The sequence below is a fragment of the Papio anubis genome, chromosome 9, assembly GCF_008728515.1.
Source record: "Papio anubis isolate 15944 chromosome 9, Panubis1.0, whole genome shotgun sequence".
NCBI classification, from domain to species: Eukaryota; Metazoa; Chordata; class Mammalia; order Primates; family Cercopithecidae; genus Papio; species Papio anubis.
The window spans coordinates 41,972,977-41,985,903 of record NC_044984.1 but is presented as its reverse complement, the minus strand read 5'-3'; the positions used below and the strand labels follow the sequence as shown (position 1 = coordinate 41,985,903).

The following is a 12,927-nucleotide window of genomic DNA, read 5'->3' as shown; positions in this document are numbered from 1 at the left end:
TAGACACTGACTTCTCTCTAGCTATGCAAGTCCTAGGTGGGATTTTCTTCCAACTGAAGGCTGTTTTATCTACATTGAAAATCTTGTTTAGTGTAGCTGCCTTCATCCATTATCTTAGCAAGATCTTCTAAATAACATTCTGCAGCTTCTACATCAGCACTTGTTGCTCTACCTTGCACTTTTATGTAATGGAAATGGCTTCTTTCCTTAAACCTCATGAACCAGTCTCTCAGCTGGCTTCAACCTTTTCTTCTGCAGCTTCCTCACCTTTTTTCAGTCTTCATAGAATTGAAGAAATTTAGGGTCTTGCTCTGGATTAGGCTTTGGCTTGAGGGAACGCTGTGGTTGGTTTGATCATCTATCCAGACCTCTAAAATAGTTTCCATATCAGAAATAAGGCTGTTTTGCTTTCTTATCATTTGTATGTTCACTGAAGTAGCACTTTTAATTTGCTTCAAGAATTTTTCTTTCGCATTTACAACTTGGTTAACTATTTGGCACAAGAGGTCTAACTTTCAGCCTATCTCAGCTTTTGACATGGGTTCCTCAGTAAGCTTAATCATTCCTAGCTTTTGGTTTAAAGTAAGAGACTTGTGACTTTTTCTTTCACTTAGAGGCCATTGTAGAAATATTAATTGACCTAATTTCAATATTGTTGTCTCAGGGAATAGGAAGGCCCAAGGGATTTTGAGACAGGGGAATGGCCACTTGGTGGAGCAGACAGAACACACACAACGTTTGTTGATTAAGTTTGCTGTTGGTGGTCCTGTAAGATGATAATACCATATTTTCACCTTACTTCTTTTCTATTTAGATATGTTTAGATACACAAATAGTTACCATTGTGTTCCCTTGGGTCCATCATGTAGCCTAGCTGTGTAGTAGGCTATATCACATAGGTTTGTGTAAGTATACTCTGTGATGTTCAGATGATGACAAAATTGCCTGACAATGCCCTTTTTAGAAACGCAATGTATGACTATAAAGGAGAAGCAGAATGGAAAAATTCTGAAAATTTTCAACGTGGCCATGTGAAGAATAAAAAAGCCTATTCAGGAGAGCAAACCAAGTGTGTGACCAAGAGACTGTTAAGGAGATTAGTATGAACAGAAAGGATCATCAAGACAATAGGAGAATGACCTCAAAGTCATGTAGAGATCCTTGAGGCTGTGTCTCCTGTTACAGGACCAGAGCTCTAGGAGGGCAGAATAGTTTCAAAGGATGATCCTGAGAACCCTCTGTGGGCTCTCTATCCAGAGCCTCCTAGGTGTCTCCTTCCCACATTTCAGTGCAGTGCTCCTCAGCTGCCTTAGCTATGGCTCAAGTGGGACCAGGTGTGGCTCAACCCACCACTCTACAAGGTATAAGCCATAAATCTTGGTGGCATTCATGTGGTGCTAGTTTTTTAGTGCCCCACAGCAAGAACTGTGGGGGCACGGTTTCTTTTACCTAGATTTCAAAGGATGTCATAAACAGCCTGGGGTCCCTGATAAAATTTTTTTGCAGGGGTGGAGTAACTACAGAGAGCCCCAACTAGGGCAATGCTAAGTGGAAATGTAGGGTCAGAGCTGCCATAGAGAGTTTCCACTAGGGCAATGACTAGTAAAGTTTATTTCTGGGCTCTCTGTTCTGTTTATCTATGTGCCTATTTTTACACCAGTACCATACTCTTTTGATTACTACAGCTTTGTAACATGATTTGAAGTCAGGAAGTATGATCCTCTAGCTTTGTTCTTCCTGTTCAAGATTGTTGTCACTATTCAGGGTCTTTTGTGTTTACAAGTAAATTTTAGGATTTTTTCTTTTTCAGTGAAAAATGCCATGGGAATTTTGATAGGGATTACACTGAACTTGTAGCTTGCTTCAAATAAAATGGAAATTTTGGCAATATGATTTTTCTGATTCCATGACCATGGGATATCTTTCCATTTGTTTGTGTCTTCTTTATTTCTTTCATCAATGTCTTATAGTTTTCTGTGTACATATCTTTCACCTCCTTGGTTAAATTTATTTCTAAATATTTTATTTTTTGATGCTATTATAAATGGAATTGTTTTCTAAGTTTCTTTTATGAATAGTTTTTTATTCATGTAAGCTTGTCATTCATGTATAGTAACACAGCTGAGTTTTGTATGTTAATTTTGTGTCTTGTAACTTTACTAAATTCATTTATTAGCTGTAATAGTTTGTTGGTCAAATATTTAGGACTGGCTATGTACAAGATCATGTCATCTGTAAAGAGAAACAATTTACCTTTTACCATTCCAATTTAGATGCATTTTATTTCTTTTTCTTGCCTAACTGCTCTGGCTAGGACTTCCAATGCTATACTGAATAGAATCGGCAAGAATGGGTATCCATCCTTGCCTTGTTCCTGATCTTAGAGGTAAAGCTTTCAGTGTTTTACAGTTGGGTATGATGTTAGCTGTGGGCTTACTATATATGACCTCTATTATGTTGAGGTAAATTGTTTCTATACCTAATAAGTGGAGAGTTTTCATCATAAAAGGATGTTGAATTTTGTCAATGCGTTTCTGCTTCTATCGAAATGATCATACAGTTATTTTTATTTTTGTTAATATAGTGTGTCACATGTATTGATTTGTGTATGAATTTCTTAAAATTAGTGTTTTGCCTCTTTCTCTCTTTTGCTTCTGTTCCCACAATTTGTAAATTCATTTGCTTGATAGTGTCTCATGGCTTCTTTATGCTTTCTTAATTCTTTTAATTTCTTCTTTTGTTTTTGTTCCTCTAATTGGCTAATTTCCAATAATCTATTTTTGATTTGCTGATTTTTTTCTTCTGCAGGATCAACTCTGTTGTTGAAGCTCTCTATTGAATTTTTTTTTTCAGTTCTGTCATTATATTCCTCAGCTCTAAGATTTTTGTTTGGTTCTTTTCTATGGTTTTTATTTCTTTATTAAACTTCTCATTTTGTTTATGGATTGTCTACATGATTGCATCTGTTTTTGTTCTCTTGCATCTCATTGAGTTTTTTAAAGATACAGTCAGGAAGTATTTGGAATCATTTGTCAGGCAATTCATACATATCCATTTCTTGGGGGTTGGTTACTGGAGCTTTATTAGTTTCTTTTGGTGTCATGTTTGCCTGATTCTTCTTGATCTGTGTAGCTTTGCATTGGTGTCTGTGCATTTGAAGGAGCAAACACCTTTTCCAGTCTTTATAGATTGATTTCAGCAGGTAAGGACCTCTTATTAGGTCCATGGGCTGATGGAATTGCCACCAGGATTGCAGTTGAATGGGGTTGGAGTTGGGCAATGTGACTGCTGCTGGCTCCAGTGTGGGGTCTGAAGTTGGTGGGCCTGTTACCAGAGGCTCAAGTGAGAATGGATCCTCTCTGGTCCTTGAGTGAAATCAACTGTCTCTAAGTCTTTGGTCAGTAGGTCTGGTTCTGGGACAAGGGTCCACTTCAGGGTTCAAAGTTTGGTCTACAGCTGGCAGGCCTGTTGCCAGATGCATGGATGGGTATTCTCGCAGGGTCTCAGGGAGGGTTCCCACTGGTTCACTGGGCAGAAGAGAGGGACTAAAACTGAGTCACAGGACTGCTTCAGGGTCCACACACAAGCTCAGGGCCTGCCTCCTGGGTCACGGATGAAGGTGCCTCCTCCTGGGTCCTTTGTTGGGAAGGACTGCCCTGGGACTGCAGCTGAGTGGTGCTGAAGCTGGGTCACAGGGCTGCTTCAAGATCTGGCCTAAGATTTACTTAGGTCAGTGAGTCTGCCTCTAGTGACATAAATGGGTATGTCTTCTGGCACATCCCTGGGATGGGAGGACTGCAGTCAGATTGCAGCTGAGAGGGCCTGGAAGCAAGTTTTAGGGCTCTTTGAAGGTCTGCTGTGGAATGCAGGCAAACAGGTGGGCCTCTCAAAGCATGAATGGGCATGTTTCCCAGCAGGTTCCTGTGTGAGCAGGACTGCTCTCAGACCACGGCCAAGAGAGCTTGGAGCTGGGTCCCAAGCTGCTTCAGGATCCACAGCCAGGTCACAGGCCTGTCACCTGAAGCACAGGTGGGTGTGAGTCCTCCCAGATCCCCTGGTAGATGGCTCTGGTGGCAGGACCAAAGCCAAATGGGGCTGTAGCTGAGTCCACAGAGGAACAGAATGTATCTGATTCTGTCACAGGACCATAGTTGGTGAGCGTACCACCTAGGTGTGAGTCTGCCCTTTCAAAGGAGCCATCTTTGGTCTTAGGCTGTGCTTGGGTTTTGCAAACTGGGGTCCACAGCTCCCACAAAGGCACTTTTGTCCATGGATGGCTACCAAATTCTTGTTGCTCTGGGGAAATATGATCAAGGGGGGGACCTCCTATTCCATCATTTTTTCCTCCCTGTTATATCTTAAACAGACACTTAGTGAGGAAGAAATTAAGCAGCCTTCTCAAGGCTCTGTAACTAGTAAAGAGCAAAGCCAGGACTCAAATCATGATCTTCTGCTTGCCCAGCTGAAGTGATCAACCATTATACAGCCTCATCCTTTTAAGTACCTCCAGTGAATTCAGTTTCTTAAGTATGAAACAACTTAAAGGCACATAGAATGTTTTAGAAATGATCCCTAGTTGAAGGCCACTTCAGTGAATACACTCATCTTACCTAAGAAGGTTTTGTTTTGTTTTGCTCAGGATATTCAGTAGGTAAACATATTTTGGTACACATAGGGACAAACTAGTCAACTGTATTAAATAGAGAAGGGAGATTCACTTCCTTTGCATCTTTCCCTGTTTATTCATTGTATTTTGGATATATTTTCTTTTTTTGCATGCAACCACTACAATTATGATTAGAGGAAAATTCTGTCCTATCTTTTGTCAAGACGTGAGGCATTTTCACTGTCGTCTGAGATAACTGAAATATCAGCAGTGAAGCAAATCATTAGTATTTCAATCTTGGTTGTGTTTTCTATGTGGGTCAGAATGGAGACAGTATATCATCTCATTCCATTGATCGAATGAGAAGAGAGATTTTAGGTACAAATATTAATGCATAAAACAGAGTTGAAAGTGACAACATATTTTGCTCTCCCTGACACTTTGATATATATATTTCTTGGCAGTTCAAGGTGCCAGGGGCATAAAAATCTAGATAATATAGGTCAAGAATCCCTGGGTTTTCAAACCCACATTTTACATCAAAACTATAACCAAATGAATCTTAAAACTCTGTACTTATTTAAATTATGGATTTATTTTAGAATCTGTGCTTTGCTGCATTATATATTTACAATGTTGAAAAAGATTAGATTTCAATGATCAGGATGATGTAGCAAAAGCAAAACAATGTTCTTTTTCAGAAAGCATCAATCCATTATTAAAAATCTAGGCTATCTGATAAGCAAAATTCCTCATTAATGTGCAGTAACATATGCAAGGTAGTCTTTTAATCCTGGAAGCTTGTTCAGAAGGAAGCACCAAAAAATGGAATGCTTATTTTATTTTCAAGCTGGGTTTTTCAATTACCCTGGCAGGATGAGTTTTAATCAGCTTTTGTTGCAACGTGAGCAGTAACTTCAATGTATACCACACACACACATCATCTAATATTTTATTCCCTATCCACATCAAACACACAAACACACACTATACACATGCCACACCACACAGATACATACATAAATACCGTGCTGCATATGTATACTCTCCTCTCCATCAAGCACAGAAAAATATGCTATACACATGCCATCATAGCACACACACAATAGCATATACACACATACCTCTCACATCAAACCCATGTACACACATACCATACCACACACATATACATACTATGTGCACATACACCACACAAACACAATACTTTGCCACACATGCACTACCCATACCACATCACACCTACATTCCCTTTCATACCCAGCACACATACACTTATATCCCACATAATCTGGCCATTGGCTGCCTTCCTGACCTTATTTCCAACTCTCCCCTTTTCACTGTACTTGAGCTACACCTTCCTCTTTGCCTTGTCTTGAGCACACCAAACACACTTCTGTCTTAGCCCATTGGCATTTGCTGTTCCCTCTGCCCGAACTTCTCTTTTCTTGAATGTGCACATGGTATATTCCCTTTTCCTTAGAGATCCTATCCCTGACCCTCCCCCAGTGCAGGATAGCACCCAGATCACTTGTTCTCTGCAACTGTCTGCTGCTCTCCATTACTGTCCTGACTGGACTTAGCTACCTGTATTCTGAATTCCAACCATAAAATGTAAGCAGTTCTTAGAAATCATCTAATTTAGTCTAACATCCTCATTTCGCAAACAACAAGAGGGAAGCTTCAAAAAGAGAAGTAACTTGTCCAAGGTTACAAAAATCATTCATTCATCCATTCAGCAAATATTGAGTAAACATCTATTATGTCACTATTCTTGGTACTAGGTATCAGATGGGTACAAAAAGGGCAAGGACTTTGAACTCATGAAACTTACAGTCTATTTAGGGAGACAGATAATAAACAAACAAATATATAAAATAATGTCAGGTAGTGATTAATGCTTAAAGAAAAAAACAAGGAGGGAAAAGGAGGTAGAAGTAAGAAAGATCCAAGAATAGTTGAAAAACATTGTCCAAAAGGCACAAGGACATACAGTCTATTGGAAATTCTTCAGATGTTAAAGCATCTGTTTATTCAAGATGGTAAACAAGTGGCATCCTGGTTTGCAAATGCAGAAGGCTTAGCTAGGGGGTCATTTGGACTTGAAAAGGAGGCATGGTTTCTGAGTCTTGGCTCAAGGCAAAGATGGTGTAGACCTTTATATGTTATAATGACATTCACAGTGACAATAACTGCAGTTAAGATAGTGGTGAAATACACACTGGATCCATACAAAGCATTGTATACAATGAGGCATCATAGAGTTTAGATACTCCTGTTAATGTCAGGTACTGATAGTGGATAGAGCTAATCTGAAAGCCAGGAACATATAGAATCTTCTAAGAAAATAATTAATACTCTAAAAACATGAGCCAGGCTACTGAAAGTTAGGAAGTCAAAAGCGGTCATGCATAAGGCGAGACCAAAATCAGATTACTTGCCTAATAATGTCCAGTTGTATACTTATTCTGGAAAGATCGAAGTCTACTACTGCCATCATGAGAAGAGGCCAAGCAAAACAAAGGCTAAGAAGGGCAGATCTGATCTGGGAAAAAAAGAGACCAAGAAGCAATGGCTCCTAAGAAAATAACCTACCAGCGTCTCAGAAACTCCCTCTGTCTTCTCATGTTTGAGGTTCTATTCAGGAAGCTGGCACCAAATGGAAATATGAGTATGTGTATGTGTGTTTGTATGCATGTGTGTGTAAAAGAGGAAAGAACTGACATCTTTTGGAGGCATTGCTACCTATTGAACAGTATGTCCTGTTTACCATGTCTGGTACAATTATCCCAACTCATCATCTTTTTAAGGAAAATTTTTTAAGAAATAGTAACCTGAGTTTGTATGCTATGTGAAACTCCAGAATGAGGGCTGCTTCTCAGATTATTTGAACTGTTCATATGCAATTTCAAAAATGTTGACCATTTGCACTTAACTAATAATGTCCTTTTCAATGACAAGAAGTTATTCTGAATAAAGTTTCAAATCACTAAAATGGCTCACATCTCTTAGCTTCAATGTAAACATCTCTGGAAGTGATGTATATTTTGGGACTACCTAAGCCTTGTAAACTTTAAGTATTTAAATTATATCTTTTTTGTTTGTTTTTTGGGTTTTTTTTTTTTTTTTTTTTTTTTTTTCCTGACAGGGCCTCACTCACCCTGTCACCCAGGCTGGAGTGCAGTGGCGTGATCTTGGCTCAATGCAGCCTCAACCTCCAGGCTCAAGTGATCCTCCCATCTCAGCTTCCCAAGTAGCTGGGACTACAGGAGTGCACCACCGTGCCCAGCTAATTTTTGTGTTTGTCATAGAGATGGGATTTTGCCATGCTGCCCAGGCTGAAATGATTCCTTTTTTGAAAGACAGAATAGCTTTCCCTAAATGTTTAGAAATTAGGATAGAAACATCTTAGAAACACTTATGCAATAATTTAATAGCATTCTTTTAGGTCTTACATTATATAGCTTAAATATTTTGTCTCCCATAACAGATAAATTATTTTTGTAAGGACTGCCTTGGATTTGTTGATGATTCCAACTCTAATCACCTCTATATTTGAAGACATATATTGGACATGATGAAATAAGAAGCTAACATGTTTAATCAAAATATGCCATTAATTATTTAAATGTGAAGGAAATAAAAAATGAAATTAAGGCTTTGTTTATATTCACCATGGGAAATTTTCAAAATAGATTTTGTAATCAGTACCAGAACCTTTCACAACTTGGAGAATGGCAATAAGACATTGCTGAAAGTAATCTACAGATATGTTACTTCCCAATGATTACAGTAATCGAGAGTGTTGCATAGTTTGCAAAATAATTCATGAGTTCTTTTAATTAGCAAAACAAGGTATTGGCTAGGAATACAAGTTATTATTATTTACAATTTGTAGATGAGAAAACAGAACCACAGAAACTTGAGGGAGTTACCCAAGGTTACATGGCAAAGGAGTGACGGGGGCACATCTGGAATCCAAGTCCACTGACTCTCATCATAATGGCCTTTTTATATCATGCTTCTCTTGCTGAACTATGACTTGTCTTCTAGCATATGTAGACATCATTTATACTTAAATATTTGTATAACACTATTTCATAATGAGGCTAAGATGATTAAAATGAAAATTAAAGTTTGTCAACAGCGTCACTTAAAATTTGAAAGATTAAGGAGTATGAAAGACACTGAGGAACTACTTTCAAAGAGTCACCTTTTAAAGTTCTGGTGTGCAAGTTTTGTGCAGAGTATAAAGGCATGAATATTTGGTTTCTTTCCCAGCTAGGATCACTCAAATTTCCCTTGGGTACATCATGCTGCCTTATTATTATTCACTTATCCTTTAAAGTAGGTGACAATTTGGCTTTTGTTATTGCCTATATCTCATTTTAAAGTGAAATCAGGCTGAAATTCTTTGTATAAGAGGGCTTAAGAAGTCTATCTGTTAAGATAAAGGGAAGAAAATAATTTATTTCAATCATTAGAAACTTTTGACAGATGGACAGGTTAATTTTCTTGATTTACAAAGAGCTCATTCAAATGAACTGAAAGGTGAGCAAATCAATAGAAAAATTGGCAAAAGATAAGATGATCCATCTTACAGAGCAAAAGTACAAATGGGGAAGAAAGATGTAAAAGATGATTATAATAAAGGAAATGAATACCAAAACATAATATATCTATCAAATTGGCAAAACAAAAAAAAAGAAGAAGAAAGAAAGAAATTGAATGGTGAGTACTGGCAAAAGTACGGAGGAAAAAACACTCTTATACCCTTTTGGTGGAAGTGTAACTTTGAATGCTTTCCTGGAGAGTAATTTGTTCTTATCTATAAAAATCTTTTTTTTTTTTTTTTTTGAGAACCATCCTAGCAACCCAAACACAGCTGGTTTTCCCTGGATACCATGAACCACACTGTCCAAACCCTCTTCACTCCCACCAACACTGGCCACCCCACCAACTATGAGACGCTCAAGGAGAAGCATGAGGTGGCTGTGCTGGGGGCACCCCACAACCCTGTTTCTCCGATGTTCACCGTGATCCACATCTGCAGTGAGACCTCCGTGCCTGACCACGTCATCTGGTCCCAATTCAACATCTCTTCATGAGCTCCTGCTGCCTGGACTTCATAGCACTCCGTGAAGTCTAGGACAGGAAGTCTATGGACAGGAAGGTGGTTGGCGACCTGACTGGGGCCCAGGCCTGTGTCTCCACTGCCAAGTGCCTGAACATCTGAGCCCTGGCTCTGGGCATCCTCCTGACCATTCTGCTCATCCTCATCTCAGTGCTGATCTTCCAAGTCTATCGATAGAACAGGAGGCAGCATCCAGGCCAGGAGCTCTGTCCACAACGTGTCTCCCATGTACTCCACCTTCCATTCCTCGCCCTGCCCCCAGAACCCAGTCCTGTATCAGCCCTTTATCCTCACACAATTTTCTACAATGTCATTCAATAAAGTGCATGTGTTCCTGGTGCAAAAAAAAGAAAAAAAAAAAATTAACTTTCTTTAACATACTAGCTGGTACTTCGGGATAAAAATCTTGATTGCATATATCCTTTGAAGGAGCAAGCCCATTGTATGAAACTTACTATAGGAATATAGTGATGGAAGTTGACCTAGATCTATGGACATGGACACCAAACTCATTAATTAAAGCATTATTTGTAATGGCAACAAACTAAATGACCAATTCCTATCAGTAGGGATTGGTGAAATAAAATACAGTTAAATCCATCGGTGTAAATACTGGTCCCTAAAAAGGGTAAGGTAATATACGTATATGAAATGATTCTCAGTATTTGGTAACAAGTTAAAAAAATGAGTGAAGAGGTGTGTATAATGTGAGCTCTGTTCTATGGATTAGCAAAGAAGAAAAATAGATTGAAAATATATCTGAACACATGTATATGCATATATGTACCTTTTTGAGATGGAGTCTCGCTCTGTCATCAGGCTGAAGTGCAGTGGCACAATCTCGGCTCACTGTAATCTTTGCCTCCCGGGTTCAAGCACTTCTCCTGCCTCAGCCTCCCGAGTTGCTGGGACTACAAGCGCACGTCACCACGCTCGGCTAATTTTTGTATTTTTAGTAGAGACGGGATTTCACCTTGTTGGCTAGGATGGTCTCGATCTCTTGACCTCATGATCCGCCTGCCTCAGCCTCCCAAAGTGCTGGGATTATAGGCATGAGCCATGACACCCGGCCTAAGACTTTGTTAAATAGCAATTTTCTTTGAGGTGAAAGATTAGATGGGAAAGGGTCATTCAGGTGGGGAGAGGTAGCTTCAATTTCTGTTTTGTATATTTTTGCCCTGTTTAAAGTTAATATTTTCTAGCCAGATACATGTATTTTGTGTTTGTTTGTTTGTTTTAAATATTAACAAGGGATATCTTCTCTACATTTCACTGAATTGAAGAAAAATAATTGAAGGAAGAAAGGAAGGAAGGACAAAAGGAAGAAAAGAAGAAAGGAAAAAGTTTCATGTTGATAAGGGAATACAAACACACAATTATATCTACAAACTAAATTTTGAAATCTCCTGTACTAATTTCATAAAGGCCTTGCACTTTCCAAATCTCCTTTTCATTCTCTGAGTGTTGCACAAAATGCCCATCATGTCACGGAATGTATCCTCGGGAATCTGAAGATACTCTCACATCTGGATTGATTATTCACATCATAATACAGTCAAAGGCTGTCTTAGTTCGTTCGAGCCACTTTAACAAAGTGCCATAGACTGGGTGGCTTATAAACAACAGAAATTCATTTATCACAGTTCTGGAAGCCCAAAATCAGGCGCCAGCCTTGTTGGGTTCTGGTGAGGGTTTTCTTCTAGGTTGCAACCTGCCATCTTCTCATATCCTCACAAGGCAGAAAGAGAGGGAGAGAGCTCCCTGGAGTCTCCTTTATAAAGGCACTAATCCCATTCATGAGGCTAGAGCCTAAATCACCTCCCAGAGGTTCCACTTCATAATACTATCATATCAGGGGTTAGGATTTCAATATATAAACTTTTTAGGGGACAGAAACATTCAGTCCATAACAAGGACCTTGGTTGCTGGAAATAGTATCTTAAAAGTCACCACTAGGATTCCTTTCTTTCCCTTGCCCTGACAAGTAATTATCTGAGTATAATTTTTGCTCATACTGTGATACTAAACACAGTTTGAGCTGTGGCTTCTTTAATATGCACCAGGATTTTATTAGTGCACACTCTAAACAGGTTTCAGTTAGTATGAGATTATCAGGCTTCAACCCACATCTCACACAGTCATTCTTTCAAGTCTCATGGGCATGATGTACTCACCATTCCCACCTTGCTCCACTCCTATAATTAAACCTAAGCCATTATTATTGAACTGAACATTACATGACTACTTTTGGTCCGAACATGTATAGATTTTATTTCTGTTTTTTCAGGGCCCCGTACAAGGGATGCCACATCAGAGGATCCATCACATCAAATCCTTCTAGGGTAGGGACAGAATTGTCTTTAGTCTCTGAGTACAATCCCTACCACAGAAATCATGGACCTTGAAATACTTGGAAAATGTGTTTGTAGACATCATGTTGCCTCTTTTAGTTTAACTTGTCAAGGGTTGAATTCCAAAATTTTTTGCGCAGATTTATCAATATACGAAAATAGTTACGAAATAATGTTTGTTTTCATGATTTAAAATAACTTTGCATTATTTTATGGAACTATATGTAAAGAAAACACAGTCCCCTTTGTAAGAAACAGGGGAAAATTATCTTATATATTTTTAAGCTTTACATATAAAAAATGTTAAGCATATTAAAGTAGAATAGTATATTGAACTATGTATCAGTGTTATGAGATTGCCATATCATCCTTTTCTCCCCTTGAATGTACTATATTTTGAATGATAATCTTTAACAAAAAGACTCTTTAACTTTCAAAAATTCCACAAACATTGGCTAGATATTTGTACCAGTTAGATTTTGGTTCTCCTTTCATAGTGATGCTGATATTTAAGGGGATATTACTCTCCAGCCTCAGAAGGTCATGGCTTAGGTTTTATTGCAGTACCAATGCTGCACTTGGGCTGAGTCACATGACAGCACTGTTCTCCTACAAAACTTTAATGAAGCATAAAATGGTATCGTAATGCAAAAATGAATGTGCACTCTCAACAATCAAAACATATAGACAGGAAATCAGTGAGTATATTGAAGACTTGAACAACACTATCAATCAATTTGACCTGACTGGAACTTGAAGAACACTCCATCCAACAGCAGCAGAATTCCCATTCCTTTCAAATACACATGGAACATTTACCAAGATAGACAACATTC

General features: G+C 38.6%; 1 pseudogene; it reads left to right on the top strand.

Annotated features, from left to right (window-relative positions):
* Positions 1-10,089, top strand: part of LOC101021296 — a 44,943-nt pseudogene extending 34,854 nt beyond the window's left edge.
* The last annotated feature ends 2,838 nt before the right edge of the window (positions 10,090-12,927 follow it).